Below are 18326 nucleotides of genomic sequence, written 5' to 3'. Positions count from 1 at the left end.
AAGGAGTCTGTCAAGGCTGTATATTGTCACCCTGTTTATTTAACTTTTATGCAGATTACATCATGAGAAACGCTGGGCTGGAAGAAGCACAAGCTGGAATCAAGATTGCCAGGAGAAATATCAATAACCTCAGATATGCAGATGACACCACCCTTATGGCAGAAGAGGAACTAAAAAGCCTCTTGATGAAAGTGAAAGAAGAGAGTGAAAAAGTTGGCTTAAAGCTCAACATTCAGAAAACGAAGATCATGGCATCTGGTCCCATCACTTCATGGGAAATAGATGGGGAAACAGTGGAAACAGTGTCAGACTTTATTTTTTGGGGCTCCAAAATCACTGCAGATGGTGATTGCAACCATGAAATTAAAAGATGCTTACTCCTTGGAAGGAAAGTTATGACCAACCTAGATAGCATATTCAAAAGCAGAGACATTACTTTGCCAACAAAGGTCCATCTAGTCAAGGCTATGGTTTTTCCAGTAGTCATGTATGGATGTGAGAGTTGGACTGTGAAGAAAGCTGAGTGCCGAAGAATTGATGCTTTTGAACTGTGGTGTTGGAGAAGACTCTTGAGAGTCCCATGGACTGCAAGGAGATCCAACCAGTCCATTCTAAAGGAGATCAGTCCTGGGTGTTCTTTGCAAGGACTGATGCTAAGGCTGAAACTCCAGTACTTTGGCCACCTCATGCGAAGAGCTGACTCATTGGAAAAGACTCTGATGCTGGGAGCGACTGGGGGCAGGAGGAAAAAGGGATGACAGAGGATGAGACGGCTGGATGGCATCACCGACTCGATGGACAGGAGTTTGAGTGAACTCCGAGAGTTGGTGATGGACAGGGAGGCCTGGCGTGCTGCGATTCATGGGGTCTCAAAGAGTCAGTGACTGAACTGAACTGAATATTCCACTATCACAACGAACTGTGGAAAATTCTTAAAGACATGGGAATACCAAATCACCTTACCTGCCTCCTGAGAAACCTGTATGCGTGTCAAGAAGCAACAGTTAGAACCAGACATGGAACAATGTCATGGACTGGTTCAAAATTGGGAAAGGGGTATGTCAAGGCTCCTTTGTCATCCTGCTTATTTAACTTATATGCAGAGTACATCATGTGAAATGCCTGGCTGGATGAAGCACAAGCTGGAATCAAGATTGCTGGGAGAAATATCAATAACCTCAGATATACAGATGACACCGCCCTTATGGCAGAAAGCAAAGAGGAGCTAAAGAGTTTTTTGATGAAAGTGAAAGAGGAGAGTGAAAAAGCTGGCTTAAAACTCAACATTCAAAATGAAGATCATGGTATCCAGTCCCATCACTTCATGGCAAATAGAGGGAAACAATGGAAACAGTGACAGACTTTACTTTCTTGGGCTCCAAAATCACTGCAGATGGTGACTGCAGCCATGAAATTTAAAGACACTTGCTCCTTGGAAGAAAAACTATGACAAACCTAGACAGCATATTAAAAAGTAGAGACATTACTTTGCCAACAAAAGTACATATAGTCAAAGCTATGGTGTTTCCAGTAGTCATGTATGGCTGTGAGAGTTGGACCATAAAGAAAACTGAGCGTGGAAGAATTGATGTTTTTGAACTGTGGAGTTGGAGAAGACTCTTGAGAGTCCCTTGGACTGCAAGGAGATCCAACCAGTCCATCTTAAAGGAAATCAGTCCTGAATAAATTCAATGGAAGGACTGATGCTGAAGCTGAAACTCCAATACTTTGGCCACCTGATGCGAAGAACTGACTCGTTGGAATGACCCAATGCTGGGAACGATTGAAGGTGGGAGGAGAAGGGGACAACAGAGGATGAGGTGGTTGGACGGCATGATCGACTCAATGGACATGAGCTTGAGCAAGCTCTGGGAGTTGGTGATGGATGCGGAAGCCTGGCATGCTGCAGTCCATGGGGTTTCAAAGAGTCAGACATGACTGAGTGACTGAACTGAACTGAATATTCCATTATATATACACATATACTACATATTCTTTATTCACCTGTTGAACAATTAGGTTGTTCCCATGTCATGGCTGTTTAGTGCCACTATGAACACAAGGATGCATTTATCTTTTTGAATTACAGTTTTGTCTGGATGTATGCCCAGAAGTGGGATTGTTGGATCATATGGCAACTATACTTTCAGTATTTTGAGGAATCTCCATACTGTTTTCCATAGTGGCTGCACTAATTTATATTCTTTCCAACAGCATAGGAGGATTCCCTTTTCTCCACACCCTCTCCAATATTTGTTATTTGTGGACTTTTTAATGATGGCCATTCTGACCAGTGTGAGGTGATACCTCATTGCAGTTTTGATTTGCATTTCTCTAATAATTAGTGATAATTAGTCATGTGTCTATTGGCCATCTATGTTTTCTTTGGAGAAATATCTATTTAGGCCCATTTTTCACTGGGTTATTTTGTTGTTGTTATTGAGTTGTAGAAGTTGTTTGTCTGTTTTGGAAATTAAGTCCTTGTTGGTCTCATCTGCAAATATTTTCTCCCATTCTGTGAATTGTCTTTTCATTTTGTTTATGGTTTCCTTTGCTGTGCAAATGCTTATAAGTTTGACATGGTCCCCATTTTTAAAGTTTTTTATTTTATTTCTATTGCCTTGGGAAACTGACCTAAGAAACCATTGGTGTGAATTCTGTTGGAGAATGTTTTGCTAATGTTCTCGTCTAAGAGTTTTATGGTACCATATCTTATCCTTACTCTTTAAGCCATTTTGAATTTATTTTTGTGTATGGTACGAGCACGTGTTCTAACTTCATTGACTTGCATGTGGCTCTCCAACTTCCCAGCACCACTTGCTGAAGAGACTGTCAGGGCAGATATATTAAGGGTATATCTTAGAGCCGAAACACAGAGATGGGGAAAGAGCAATGACTTGGAGAGATTTTTAGAACTGAATAACCCAAGACTTGGTGATTGATTTGGGATGGTGTATGAAAGGCGGGGTAGAGCAGTGTGGTGCTGAGCTTCCCACACTGGGCAACGTGGAGCAATTACAAGAACACTGGAGGAGAAGCATATGTGGAGATGACAAGTGCCATTTGGATAACATTGAATACTGAGACTTCTGTAGGTTATCCCAAGTGGAAATGTCTAGTACATGTTGAGCCAAAGAAAACTATTCACAATTCTCATTCAGAGAGAGAGAGAGAGAGGGCAGAATCACAAGAGTAGCTGATAAAAAACCAGCAGGGCAGTACAATCTTGGAAACTTGAGGTGATGCCAAAATTTCAGGGGAAGGCAGAGCAAGAGGGGTCAATGAAAGAGCATCAGTGTGTAGTGGAACAAAAGTATTTATGTGTGAGTCATCAACCCTGTATGTTGCTTTTCCTCCACTTCTCATCCATGCCTGAAGAAGAAATGTGCATTTGGCCCTTGATTTCTTGCTTCTTCCCTCTTCCAAATTAGTAAGGAAAGCAGAGGCAGAAAGGGCAAATAAATCTACATAATAAAGAGATGGATGGAAGAAGAATGTGGGAGTATAAAGAAGAGTCTTGTCTCTGTAGCTCAGAAAGAGAATTTTGGAGATTGTGGTTTGAGAGGTTCCAGACCAGCTGTGAGGTTTAGGGAAAGTGGTAAATGTTATAGGAATCTTTGATAAATATGGCTGAATTATATTCCCTTTAATATTCTTAGAGGAATCTAAGGCTAAATGACTTTTAGTTGTTGTTCTGAACATCTTTGGGAAAATCTCTGAGTAGAGACTGAGCTACATGACACAACAGATTTACTTGGGTTCTAAGGAATCACTAGGGATATGGGTAGCACCCAAAGGGAAGTAAGGCCACAGAAACCAATAAGATGATGGAGTAGTTCACAGTACTGAATGCTAGTGAGAGATCAGACAATCAGGTCAGCTTTTGCTAATGCAGTTTTAGAAGAAGTTGGGGTCCATGGACAATGAATGAATGACAGATAAGGAAGTGGGACAGTTGGTTTGAGCTAGTTGAACGAAAAGCTTTACTGATAAAGGAAAGAATTAGGAATAGCTAATGGGAGATAAGACCATTTGCAGTGAGACATCAGTTTACACATGTATTGAATACAAAGTGATTGATCTGAGCAAGTGTTTCCATTCAAACACTTTAATTTTCTCTTGCTCTTTAGCCAAAGACCTGCTCCTTTTCCCTGATGACTTGATCCCTGAGCCACTTATCTCATTATGGTTGATCTACTGTAGATTACCCTCATGGAATAATGCTAAAGAGAGAGTAGCAAATAAGAAGGAATTTGGTTCTTATCCAGGAATATTTGGGATAGAAGTTCCCATGCTTTCCTGGGTGAAGACTATAGCTGTTTTGTTGTTTTCTTCTTTTAGTTTAGAGGTTCCCTCAGAAAAAAAGTTATTACAGAAAATGTTAAAAATGAAAACATCTGACTGCCATCCTCTCTTTTAATTAAAAAAGTTAATAATATATATATATAGATATATTTCAATAGTAAAAATTGTGTCTCTACACAGGTTAGGGGCTTCCCAAGTGGTGCAGTGGTAAAGCATCTACCTTCCAATGTTATATCTAGTTGCTCAGTCATATCCAACTCTTTGTGACTCCATGGACTGCAGCCCACCAGGCTCCTCCATCCATGTGGATTCTCCAGGCAAGAATACTGGAGTGGGTTGCCATTTCCTACTCCAGGGGATCTTCCTAAGCCAGGGATTGAACCCAGGTGCAGGAAACATAAGACCTACAGGTTTGATCCCTGGGTCAGGAAGATCCCCTGGAGTAGGAAGTGGCAACCCACTCCAGTATTCTTGCCTGGGAAATCCCATGGACAGAGGAGCCTGGCGGGCTACAGTCCATGCGGTCACAGAGGGTCAGACACAACTGAGTGACTGAACACACACAGGTTAGCTTTTGTACACATGGGAAGCGGAATGTCTCCAGCTTCCTCTGAGTGAAGCAATAGCTTCTTTAAAGAGGAAGATTTGCTTAGGAGGAGACCAGTTAAATTTATGACCATCCTAACCTTCTTACTGCAAGTTCAAAGCTCTTCTTTGGTGACTTCTAGTCAAGATTACCTTGTCTTGAAAGCAGGCTTGTTGGTATTGTGCTAAGAAGGTGGCAAAAATATTGTTTCAACTATTGTAATAGAGACCATGTTCTGCTATTAGATCTTCATTCCTTAGGGTTTGGGATTGCCCTATCTCAAAATGTCAGACCAGTGTAACACAAAATGTGATCTGTAGACAAGCAGCAGAGGCAACACCAGGAGTGTGTTAGAAATGCTAATTTTCCCATATCACTATAGATCCACTGAATCAGAACTGCTGGAGGTGGGGTGGTGTAAGGCCCGAGAATCTATATTTTAACATGTCTTCCATGTGATTCTTGCATCTACAGAAGTGTGGGAAGAACTGCACAGGCTCATAGGAAGGAACCCTGTCTTAAAGCACGTTAAGTGTCTTCCTTTGCCCCTTGAAATGCATTCCCCTGCATTCTCACACTGCTGGGTCCTAAGAAGCAGATCCGTATTGATGATATCAGGAGTATCCTAGAAGGATTGATTGATAGCACAAAAAGGAGATGCGTGTGAAAAGAGTGTGGTCTGAGATGTTTATTTCTTCCCAAGGCCCTTCCTGCAAGGTCATCAAGGGCTGGTGGCTTCCTTTAACTGAAGGTCGCAGCTTCTTATCAGCTGGCTGTCTCCATACAGTGCTCCGTACCTCAGTTTCCCCTCCTCTCAACTTTTCTCTGTAGTGCTGCTAATGAATTCCCCACCATTGCTAGGATTTCCAGGAACACCATCCCTGGACCTTTCCCTGGGTTTAACTCCACCTAACAGATAATTTGTAAAAAGTCACTTTTGTAATACTTCCTTTAAATCACCCATCCTAAATATGCCTTCCTTTTCCTTTCAGAACTCAGACAAAATCCATATATTGCCAATACGTAGCATGATGATGAAATATTTGTTGTAGGACAGATGAAGGGAAATATAGATGGTCCTGTCTTATGATGGATCAACTTATGATTTTCTGACTTAACAATAGTACAAAAGCAATATACATTCAGTGAAACTGTACTTTGAATTTCGATCTTTTCAATGGTCTAGCAGCAAGTGGGACAATGCATTCTTGTGATGTTGGGCAGTGGCAGCTCCCAGTCAGTCATAAGATTGTGAAGGCAAAGAGCTGATACACTTATTATCTGTATCCACATTCTGATTTTCACTTTCAATACAATGTTCAATAAATTAAATGAGATAGTCAACACTTTATTGTAAGATAGGATTTGCATTAGATGGTTTTGCCCAAATGCAGACTGGTATTAGTGCTCTGAGCACACTTAAGATAGGCTAGGCTGCTAAGCTATGATGTTCAGGTTAGGTATATTAAATGCATTTTTGTTGTGTTGTTTGTTTTGTTTTTCTCCTGGCCACACTACATGGCTTGCAGGTTCTTAGTTCCTTGACCAGGGATCAAACCTGTGATCTCAGCAGTGAAAGAATGGAGTCCTAACCATTGGACTTCTAGGGAATTACCTTAAAAGCATTTTTGACTTACAGTATTTTCAAATTATCATGGGTTTATTGGAATGTGGCCTCATTATAAATTGAGGAAGATCTGTATATATGGAAAGGCATAATCCTCTCCAAGAGCAACAGTCATTAGTATCTTAGAGACTGTATACTCTTTAAAAAAATGCCAATAGGCTAATTTGAAAATGTACTATGGAAACATGAGATGTGGTTTTGGATAGACATGAGATCCAGAGTACTGGCTTTGGGAGGTAGTGGCCCAAATACTACCCAAATGCATTAAATGGGAGGTGATTGATCCCAGAGACCATCAAAATTCACTGCCCTCAAAATTTTCAAAAGTGAAATAGGTGAACACAGTCACAAGGAATGGGAAAACTTGATAGGCAATTCAAAAATAATGACTAAACCTTCAGGAGTTAGCAAGTATGGCCGGTGGGAAAAGAGAATGTGAGAGTAGTATATTAAATCCTGGCTCTCTGGGGTGGTCCAAGGGTAGTCATGTATGGATGTGAGAGTTGGACCGTGAAGAAGGCTGAGCACCGAAGAATTGATGCTTTTGAACTGTGGTGTTGGAGAAGACTCTTGAGAGTCCCTTGGACTGCAAGGAGATCCAACCAGTCCATTCTGAAGGAGATTAGCCCTGGGATTTCTTTGGAAGGAATGATGCTAAAGCTGAAACTCCAGTACTTTGGCCACCTCATGCGAAGAGTTGACTCATTGGAAAAGACTCTGATGCTGGGAGGGATTGGGGGCAAGAGGAGAAGGGGACAACAGAGGATGAGATGGCTTGGATGGCATCACTGACTCGATGGAGTTTGAGTGAACTCTGGGAGCTGGTGATGAACAGGGAGGCCTGGCGTGCTATGATTCATGGGGTTGCAAAGAGTCGGACTCGACTGAGCGACTGAACTGAACTGAACTGAAGGGTAGTCAGCTGGGTCAGGCTTAGGATGGGGCAATATTAAGGACAAATTTCTAGTTCTTGGCATGGTGCTGTGTCTGTATTATTACTCAGCAGACATAGTGAAGCATGGCTATTTTCTTTTCTCAAAGAAGAGATCTACCAATATCAATGCCCCCATCTTAATAGAATCTGCTCATCCTTCTTGTTAACTGATCTAGGGCACATTCCTTAGCCTTTGCCAGCAATGAGAAGTACTGATTCAATATGAATCAAAAGGACTTGGAAGACTTGGCATTTGGGGACCTGGTATACAACCCCACCGTGTACTCCACCATCATATTTTATTCCCCCCAGTTTGAGCGTTCAGGGCCATGTGTAAGCACCGATCACTATGTAAACAAACACAAATAGATGGACAAGTGACATTATTTAGAGTTATGGTATCCTGGCTCTGTATTTTATGTATTTAAAAAATTCTTTTCTAAGAGTAACTGAATTTACCCACCAGCTTATCAAAACAAGCAATCCTTGGAAGTTTTTTTAAAAAAAAGAATGTTTCCATCTGCAGCATAATGCAGTATATCCAGACCTGCTTCTTTTATCACTTCTTTCACCCAAAGTTCCCTCAACACATCTTGAATCAACTCTTCAAATTTCTATTCTGGCTCACCACATGTCAAATCTTGCTAAGCAAATGAAGAAACAACACTCAACATATCTCTTCCTGTCAACAGCAACATCTGCGTTCGAGTCATTAAAGACGAGATCCTAAATTTTATCCCACTCTTTACTCTCATATCACACTCAGTAAGGAATGTATACAAGCACTTTGCCTTATTATTATGGATTGAGGTATGCAGGGCTCAGAATCAGTGCTCTTTGCCTTAACATCTTGTGCCTTGATTACTAATTAAAGTAACATCTCCAACTAATTCAACCACATGATGCGTGTCCTGCCTGACAGGATGCAAATTTAACTACTCTGCTAGACACAGGATACTTTCTCCTGCAGACGGTGAAACTGTAGTCACCAGCATGAAATGTCATCTGCTTAAGTCATTTTAACTCCAGAATAGTAGTTTCTGTATCATTACCTAAGTTTTTGTACTTCAGTTCCTGCAAAGATTGTTTCTACTTGATGACACTGAATGCCAGTGGATCCTAAGTTCTCATAGCAGGAAAGTTACTAAAGCCAAAATAGTCATCGTGCCCAAAAAATGACACCTAGATCAGGAAGGCATGAAAATATGTAGGTAGCTGGTATTAATGCGGCTCAGCTAGTAAAAAGTCTGCCTGCAATGTGGGAGACTTGGGTTGGATCCCTGGGTTGGGAAGATCCCCTGGAGAAGGGAAAGGCTACCCGCTCCAGTATTCTGGTCTAGAGAATTCCATGGACTGTCCATGGGGTAACAAAGAATTGGACACAACTGAGTGACTTTCACTTTCGAGACCCATCTGAATAAATGAATGAGGAAACTACCCTCTCCACCTAAACAGCTTAATAGAACAGTTGTTTTACACACATTTGAAACTAAGCTATTGGGTTTTTAAAAATTCAGTAAGGAAAGAAATATGGACAGTAGTTGATTGCACATGCATGTTTTATTTCCTCCTGCCCACTTAACACCAAGTGTCCAGCATATCAAATTATTCATCACACATCAACAATCTCCTAATGGAAGTCCAACAGTCACTTCAGACTTAGCAAGTCAAAAACTGATCTGATGACTTTTCCCCTTATATTATTCTCCTTCTTTTGACTTTGTTATCTCAGTGAATGACAACCTACTTACCCAGATGTCTGAAGCTAAACTCTGGGAAACATTTCCATCTACAACCAATCACCAAGCTGTTTTTTCCTCCTTATGTGATATTCCTCAAACCCTTCCTTTTTTATTTTCAGCCTCCACTGTCTTCATTTTGTTCCTCAAAATGTTTCACCTGAATAGATGACATATCCTTCTAACTAGTCTGACTCCAAACTATTGCCCTTCAATTAATTATCCAATTGTAGGTCAATCTGGCTTTCTAAAAAATACAAAAATGATCCTTGGGCTTAAACATCTTCAGTACCTTCTATGTATAAATGTATTTTTTAGAAACCCAACCCCCTTATTATGGCACACAAACTGCTTTATAATCTGGCCCCAGTCTTATGCCTTCACCTAATTTCTTGCCATTTTCAACACTCACTTGATATGCAAACTGTACCCAACTACTTGCAGTTCCTTGTAACCTCTCTAGCCTTCATGCCCCGGCTTGGATCTCAGGTGGGCCATCTGTGACCCACCCCCCCCAGAGCATACTAGGCAATATCTGGAGACATCCAGATTGTCGGGGCTCAGGGGGTGCTACTGACAGGTAGACAGCACAGTCTCTGCAACAAAGAAGAACTCAGCCCCAAATATCAAAGGTTCCAGGATTAAGAAACCCTACCCTGCTTCCATTCCTTCCCTTGTGTGGCAGAAATTGCTCATTATTCATAGTATCCATTCTCTATTTTCATTTTCTCTTAATCATCAAACCTCCCAAGTTTAGCTGGACTGCATTCCCCTGCTTCCCTTGCAAGTGTAGGCCTGTGTGCAGTTAAGGGTTATCACAGTAGGCCTGAGAGTTCTATCCTTAAAGCTCTGCTTGCAAGACTGATCCTTGGCTGGCATCTGGAAAATTGAAGTTTATGAGGATTCCCACCAGTCCCTGATAGGAGTGGATCCCTATGCCTAAATGGTATGGAAATATATAGACTATATTGACTCTTGCTTTTCTTCTGGGAGTCTAGAATTTGGGCACATTCTCCAGTAGAGAGTGACATGGCCAGTTCCAATAAAAACCCCTGGGACCAAGTCTCTACCGAGCTCTCCCGGCACAGCGCACTTCATACATGTTACCACAGTTTGTTCATGGAGGAATTAAGTCTATCCTAAGTGACTTGACTGGGGAGTGCTTTTGGAGGCTTGCAACTGGTTACCTCTGTACTTCACCCAATGGGCCTTTTCCTTTTGTTGGTTTCTCTTTTTCTTTTCTTACAGTAAATCTTGGCCATGAATTTAACTACATGCTGAGTTCTGTGAGTATTTCTGTATCAAACTGAAAGAAGTCTGGGAACTCTTTACAAAACATGTGACTAAATTCTGGCCAGGGATAAATGCACATAAGTCAACTTCTGGGTTACAGCCTTTAAAAAATGGATTCCCTCTTCTTTATCTTTTCCTTCATCCTATTCACTGGATTGTAGATGTGTTACTGGCCAGCTTCAATCAGGTGGATGAGAACCATACCCTGATGCAGAGGTTGGCAGACTTTTTCTCTAACCAGGATTCTAATCTCTGTTGAAACTACTCATGTCAGCCACCGTAGCACTAAAGCCTCCATAGACAACATGTACACAGATATATATAGCTGTGTTCCTATAAACCTTTACTTCCAAACAGCAGAAGTGGGCCAGAGTGTCTGCATGTCATGGTTTGCCAGTCTCTACCCTAGAGGACAGAGAAGGAAGGTGATGAAAGACATTTCTTCTTGGGTTTAAGAAGAAATGGGTGATCCTATGATGCGATCACTCCCACATGCTGTCCACTCAAATGTCCTCTTGTGTTTCCATCTAGTCCCATATATATCAAAATATCTATCAAAACAAGCACATGTGTGAATTATCTCTCCACTCCATTAGTCTTTAAGCCCTTGAGGGCAAGGGCCATTTATCCCCATATCTTTAGTGCCCATCACAGTCCTCACCATGTATCAGGACTCAAAATAAATTTGTTGATGTGGTTAATTAAGTGTACTTTTTTCTTACGTTCTTAACTATTCCCTGGCAGTGTTGCTGGCAAATGAATGAAGGTAGTATTACTCATCCAGTCAGAACTCTAATCTACAGCTTTCTTGCAAAGACTTCCAGTCTCTAGGCTACATCTCAGAAGGATGCTCAACCGTGCACATGTCTCACTTCAGAGGTGCACTTGTTCTAAACCTTACAAAGCATTTAATGCAATAGAACAGGGTATACACTGAAAGAATGTTTATATCTCACAGCCAGGATCAGGTTCAGCATTTTTAAATTTTACCCAATGCCCTTTGTATTCACTGATCATGGGACAATGCTTCCTCTTCTGTGAAAACAAAGGTACCAGAAACGTCCCAATAATTCAGGTGCTCACTTTTTAAGAGTGTTTTCTAAGGCAGCCAAAGGACAAATGATACCAGTGTGACTTGTCTTGCTTGTGAGAGACAAAACTGCTCACTTGTTGGCCAGAATTTCTGGTTCTTCTACATACTCCAAATCCTGCTCCACTCTCTCCAATGGAGTTCCAAATATCTTCCTATAAACCCTCTATAGTTTTGGAAACAGCCTCATTGGGTATGTTGAAGCTATAGCAACCTTATCTACATAATTCCTCTTACATTAGTGCTCTACCGTCCAAACTTATGTGAGATAAAGATTTGATTGTAACTGGGAGCCATCAGGTAGAGCTCAGAAGATGTGTTAAAGGCAGGCTGTCCAAGTGCAAAGCTTTGGGTGTACTCTCTGCAGGCTGCAACTCCCTGTGACTTGCCGGGCCAGCCCTTGCAGTTCTGATCTAGCACATCAGTACCCATATGAGGCTTTCTCTGGTTCCAAATGTTCACATAGCTCCCATCATGGCTGTCTTTCCTGGTACCTGTCTTCACCGGTGAGGTGGCATCAAGCCCTCGGCAGGGACTCCACTGTGGAGTCAGCAGACCAGCCTCCTTCTGGCCTCAGTGTCTCCTGAGGCTGCTGGGACATATACCTCCTTTGGGTGTCACTTATTGGCTACTTACTGTCTGTGGTAGAACAGCTAATCCAAGGACATCAGGACTTTCTGAAGTCTAAGATTAATATGAGTTACATATTCAGAAATATTTATAAATATTTACAAATTTGAGCTTATCTTGACCATTCATAGGACAAGAGAAGCAAATGTTATATGAAAGTGGGAGGTCAAGGACTGGGCAAAGCCTGGGACAGAAATGGATCTGATCCCAAATAGACAGTGTCCAGCACAATAACACAAAATTATGTGTTGAAAGAAAATGGTGTGAAACTGAAAGAGCATATGGTGTTTTGGCCAAAGTTTATGAGAACTTGGAGTGTCATCCTTAAACCCAAAGGGAGAGGTAAGTACATGCCTAGAGATTATCTGAATCTGTATCAAATAGAAATCAAATTCTGTATCTTGCATCATATAAAAAGGTAAGACATGATGATGAAACAACATGATAAATCAATCCAATCTGGTCTGTTGTCCTAGGCTTTACTTAATTCACTGTTTCTACCTATCTGAATAAAATCAGATAATTTTCCTTGTGTGAAAGCCTTAGTAGCTATCCACCATTCAATTTCTACTAATTCTAGACAGCCTGTGACAAATCTGTTTCCACTCAGAAACATCCACTGTTCTCCCTTTAGCCTCTATTTTCACAGAACTTGTCTGCCACTCACAAGAAGACCTTTGTGATACACAGCCTGTGTTACTCAGTGTTCCTTGATATGAATTATTTATTATCTCACCTCAGTGATAAGCTTCTTGAGATCAGAAGCCTTCACCAAAGCAGTTAGCTTAGCACAGCTATGTTGCAGCTACTCAAGGAACCCTTGCTTGATGGGTGGGTTCTTAAGGACTGCAGAAGTGAAGAAAAACCAGAATAACAAAGACCGTAACACAATGGACACAAAAGATGTGAAAGCCAATTTGTACAGGAACTGGGGCCTCCTGAGGAGTTTCAGGGCTCCTTCCTCAGAAGTTCCCAGATGCCAGGACGGAGGCAAAGAGTCCCAGGGCAGGAGCTCCCTGGCTGCTTGCTTTCCCAAGTTCTGAAGTCCAGGAGAAAGTCCTAGTCCAAGGCCCCAAACTCGCTGTCCAGAAATAAAACTCAAATCTGTACCATTTGACAGGTCACCTTACGGACAGAGCCTGTACCCCAGCAGATGTTTGCAGTGACCCAGGCACAGCAAGGACATTCTGCAGAGGTTCTTGGGTCCCAGCACAAGGCCAGGAAGTGTGAGTCACGTGGGGCCTGAGAAAAACCAGATGCTTGGGAAAGAAATAACAGGAGATGTAGAAATACTGTACGGTCTAGACTGAATGCTTCAGTGGTCTCAAGATAAACAAGTAGGCCAAGGGTGAGATGTGTGCACTCGGGCAGCTTTCCCCAAGAGACTTCCAGCTCCTATCTTCAGGAAACAGCAAAACCTCACTTCTGTGACCACAGGCAAACTTGGCATGCACGTTCTTGCTTTCTTTCAGCTTCATCAGTGTACTTGAATTTATAGGCGGCACATACCCATCGCAAGCATTTCCCCAGATTTTTGGCCCTGATCTTGGGATATATGGAAAGGAAGTCTCTACAGGCGTTTCCTTCCCGCAGGAGGTGCTAACAAAGGTGGCTTCCCTTTTCGAGGAGGGGTCAGTGTTCTGGGGCTCTGCTCTGGCTGTTTGCTCTCCTCAGATATTACTGGCAAGTGGATAAGTGCTGGGAGCCACATATTCACTTCAGATAAGTTTGCAAAGGTTCAGGGAGGACTGGCTGGTCCCAGGAGAGGCTGGAGCCTAATGGTGCTTTAGCCAGATGGTGTCAGAGAACACCGTCGTTCACGTGGGCATTAGAGACAGTCGGCACAAATCTCTCGTTTGACAGGCTAGGAAAACAGTGCTCCAAATCTAGTGCTTGCAAACTTGTCTCTCAGCATTGTTTTCTTCCCACCAGGTTCTGAGGATCCGTCCAGGCTCTGAAACTGTCATAACAAGGGTCCTGTCCAGCTGGGCTCACCCATCTGTGCCTGAGATACGCCAGAGCATTGTCTCAGCTTTCCCAGGGTGAGTTCCTGCGTTGGCTTTGTTTCCAATCATCCTGTTTCTGACCCTTACTTTGATCCTTTGGCTCATGTCCCTCTCCATCCTGATGAACTTTTTGACGTATTATTCTTTTGACTTGACTTAACTGGACTTGTAATCAACTTTCTTCCTCCAGATAGTCCTATGTATGTGCCTCTTGGTACCCTTCCAGGCCCCCCTCCCACTCTTGCAGACTCTTGTTCAGAGCAGCCCCGATTGGAGATGAGCTAATTCCATCGTTCCTCCCACATCTGGCTGCCTGGGAGGATTGTAGGAAGCAGTTCTACACAAACACATGTGTAATCAAATTATACTAGAAAGCCAGAGTCTTTGTATTTAAAAGCCCCACATTCTCCATCAACAGAGAGACTATCAAAATATTTAGTCTATTAACTAGCCAAATTAATGTTGAAACCACCAAGCTCTTTGAGAACCACAGGTGGCAAGTATCAAAGAATTGACCTCAATGGACAAGTAAACTTTTTAAGTCCTTGAAGAAAATCCAGGCTTGTGATCCCAGGCTTACAAATTAGGCTTGGGATCTATTAATACAGTGTCAGTATATAGTGGTAGTAAAAAAAAAAAAAGGAAGAAACACAAGTCTTCTGGAGAAAATTGAAAATGTATCCACCTGAACATAATTTAAGTAAATGCTGTGAGTACTAAGGCAATGCCGTTCAGATTGTCAGCTTTTCAGGTAGACATATGCAAATACCTGTGTCTGCATTCCCCAAGATAAATTCTGTTTTCTGTGCCTCTCAGACCTAATATGTGAATTTAAGGACTGCAAGTGAGCAGTAATGCTATTTATTCATTGGCCACACCACGTGGCGTGTGGGCTCTTAGTTCCCCAACCCGGGATTGAACCTGCATCCCTTGCATTGGAAGCATGGAGTTTTAACCACTGGGTTGCCAGGGAAGTTCCTCTTTGTTTTGAGTTACTATTTATATTTTAACCCAGCATTGCCTCTATGATGTTCCAGTCTGCTCAGCAGAGAGTAAAGCATCTTATAATTTCTTCTTTTGGACTTGTGGTTCCCACTGTACCTTCTACCCAAGGAAGTTCCCCTCATCTCTGTTTTTCCAAATTCAACCATCCTTGAAAGACACAGAAGGTCCTGCCTCTTTCTTGAAGCCTTCTGTGATGGTACCAGACAACCACGTTTTGTTTTGTCTTTTGAGCTCCTGCACTGCTCATTGTTCTTCCCACTCTTCTAGCATTGGTTAATTATATGAACCAAATACTAAGGCTCATGAAAATTTACCTGGGGATACAGATCAACACACACATGCTTTCTATAACAATACAGTTCCTTAGTTAGGAATCTTAGTTCTAGGATTAAGCATAGCTTCCTTTTAGAATAGGTTACAAATTGGCAGCTCATGGAGCATATTCAACACAAGAAGTCAGGTTTTTTTTTTTTTTTTTTTTGCCCTACATAGTGTTGGGTGGTCCAATGTTTTAGTAAAGTCAAATTATTATATGCTCAATATTAAAAACTGGGAATTTTCCTCTCTCTCTTTCTCTGTCTGTGTGTGTGTGTGTGTGTGTGTATATATATATATATATTTCTAGCTTTTCTTCAGTTCTCTGAAGATTTGCCAGCACTGGGGTCTCCTGACTCCCTGTAGGAGGAACACTCATTCTGGATGGAGTCAGCCCTTTGGTGGCTCCAGTCCTTATGTCCTTCGTGTTTCCACAGCACTGAAGCTAAGGGCCCTCTGCCTTCCATCATCCTCCAAGCACCTCACTTCATTTGCCTTATCTGTCTTGGCTCCTAAGCATCTGAGTTTGCAAGGTCCCTCGTCACGAAATTGTTTTTACCTGCAGTTTCACCTAACTCTTTTTGATTTCTTCAGATTTTAGTAGCCACTTTAAACTTCCTCTTGTCTTCACTTCAGGTATCAACCTTCTTTTACTTAGCTCATTGGCTGCTGAGAGTCTTCAGAACTTCAAAGCAACTTAATTTCAAAAGCTCTTAACTACATATTTTGAAATAATCTGTCTTAACTCTCTCAGTTATGAAACACTTCTCATTCACTCTTCCCTCCCTAATTCTTTTCTTAAGAGAAACTGATTTATGATCAACGTTGCCTGTTCCATCAGTTTGGTATAAATTAGAAAGAGCAAGGTGTTAGCATTACCACCCCTGCCCAGGTCCCTACAGAATGGAGAGTGGCTTATTTTTCAGTACAAGTGAGAGACATCTTTTACCAGCTTGACAGTCATGTTGTCATCCACATTATGGTAAGTCAGCTCCAGGAAGCAAGAACTCATCCCTCCATGGGCCACACAATTCTGAGGATCTTCCCTGTGAATGAGACCCAGGGCACCAACCTGGCACTTGCGGAAATTAAGCCTGGAAACAGGCTATGCAGCTTTGACTGTGTTCTCTCCCTGATCCAGTCTGTAAATATGCAGTCAAATCTCATGACTCTCTGAGCTAATGGCGTTCAGCTACTGGAAGGTCTTTGGAGGGCAATCAGGTGCTATTAAAAATATGCTAATGGCAGCTTGTGATCTAGCAGTAGGACCCCAGGATTTGGGGTTGGCATGGCAACTGCCAGCAGATAGTTCACGCAGAACAGGAACAACGGAAAGAATTAGAATGAGCTGCTTAAATGCAAGTGTTAATGAAAAATGTGGAACACCTTTGAGGACTAGAGAGAGTTTGTGCCCGCAGCAGCAAAAACCACACACACACACACACACACACACACACACCCCAGAATACCTGGAAGTGAAATGAAGACCTTCCCTTCTGCTGTGGCCGTGGAAAGCGAGTCAGCCATTAGAAAGAATTTTGTATTTAGCCTGATGGTTTTATAGCAGACCTATGACCTTGAAGAAATCTGTGTGTTTCATGTGTGGATGAGAGAGGGGTCATATGTGTATGTGTCTCCCCACCAAGGCTGTAAGAAGAGGTCTGACAAGGAACAGCTTTTAGCAATCTACTGTATCAGAGGCAGTACAGATGGCAGGTTTTGCTTTTAGCTTAACTGAATGTCAGAGAAAAAAAGGGGGGCTCCCTCACAAACACATATCCAACCTGTAGAAAGAGTTGGAGACTGGGTCTTACATCCAGGTGCCTATCAGTTACTGTGAAAGCCCAAGACATGTTAAAATATGTGTGCACTCCATTATTTTATATGTGCCCTGCACTCTTTCCCCTCTTTGTCTGAAGCTGGAAGTTTTACAGTAAGTCTCTGCCACTGTGGGCTTGGGATCACAAAATAAGATTCTTTCCTGCATCTCCACTGCAAAGAGTCAACAGCACTGGAAATGATTTCCCATGGCAGAGATGGACAGAAAAACAGGCTGAGTTCACTGTCTCCATTAGCCTTGCTAGCTGATGCAGTTGAGGGGAATGACAGAATAAAATCATGTGGAAGGGAGCTAAGACAGGCAGGGATGGGAATGGCTCCAGGAAAACAGAAGTAATATGTCTGCAGCCATCACAGATATCCCACAAGCTGAAGATGGAAATGAAGCCATCTATTACAAATCACACATATCTTTGGGGGGCAGAGGGAAAGAAACAGAGAGGTAGACAGACCATGAATTAAGTGTGTTGGGGAATATAGAAGGGATCCTGGGAAAAACTGCAAAAGTTCAAAGGACAGTCCATAGGTAGAAAAGTAGGAACGGGCAGAAAAGGAGTTCAATTCCTCAAAGATTCATGTCTCAGTTCACACTGTCCTTAGCTTCACCTGAAACTTCAACTTTGGGAAAAGATTGTGTCATTTGACAAATATACTTTTCCAATGACTTAGGCATAACTTCCTTTTCTTAGTCACTTCCTTCCTTTTCTTTGATACAATAGTCCCTTAAAGAAAAACCAGGAGAGAAAAGCTGGTGGAAATGCTTGTGACTTGAAACAATTGCTATTGTCCCAGACGTGGTCAATCTAGCAGCGACGGACAGGTGTTCTGCCACTGGAAGGATGGACCTAGATATGGCTTCAATAAACAACACCTGGGAATCAAGGTTTTGTGGGGACAGCCTGAAGTTTATATAATTGGGGAAGCCACATTTAAGAAAAAAAAAAACAACAGAATTAT

General features: G+C 42.1%; 1 protein-coding gene across 2 annotated transcripts in view; it reads left to right on the top strand.

Moving 5' to 3' along the window:
* YTHDC2 (YTH N6-methyladenosine RNA binding protein C2) overlaps positions 1-18326 on the top strand; it is a 235940-nt gene that overhangs the window by 102652 nt on the left and 114962 nt on the right. For both annotated transcript variants that reach the window (XM_086323296.1, XM_086323298.1), the window contains one exon: positions 14137-14246. The gene's annotated coding sequence lies outside the window, so the exon portion shown is untranslated. Of the gene's footprint in view, positions 1-14136; positions 14247-18326 lie in introns of those variants that run through there.

This window comes from Bos grunniens, chromosome 10, assembly GCF_055505025.1.
Source record: "Bos grunniens cultivar Pamir isolate PY7600 chromosome 10, Bosgru_T2T1.0, whole genome shotgun sequence".
Taxonomy (NCBI): Eukaryota; Metazoa; Chordata; class Mammalia; order Artiodactyla; family Bovidae; genus Bos; species Bos grunniens.
The sequence above is the reverse complement of the archived record's forward strand: the minus strand, read 5'-3'. Positions and strand labels throughout refer to the sequence as shown.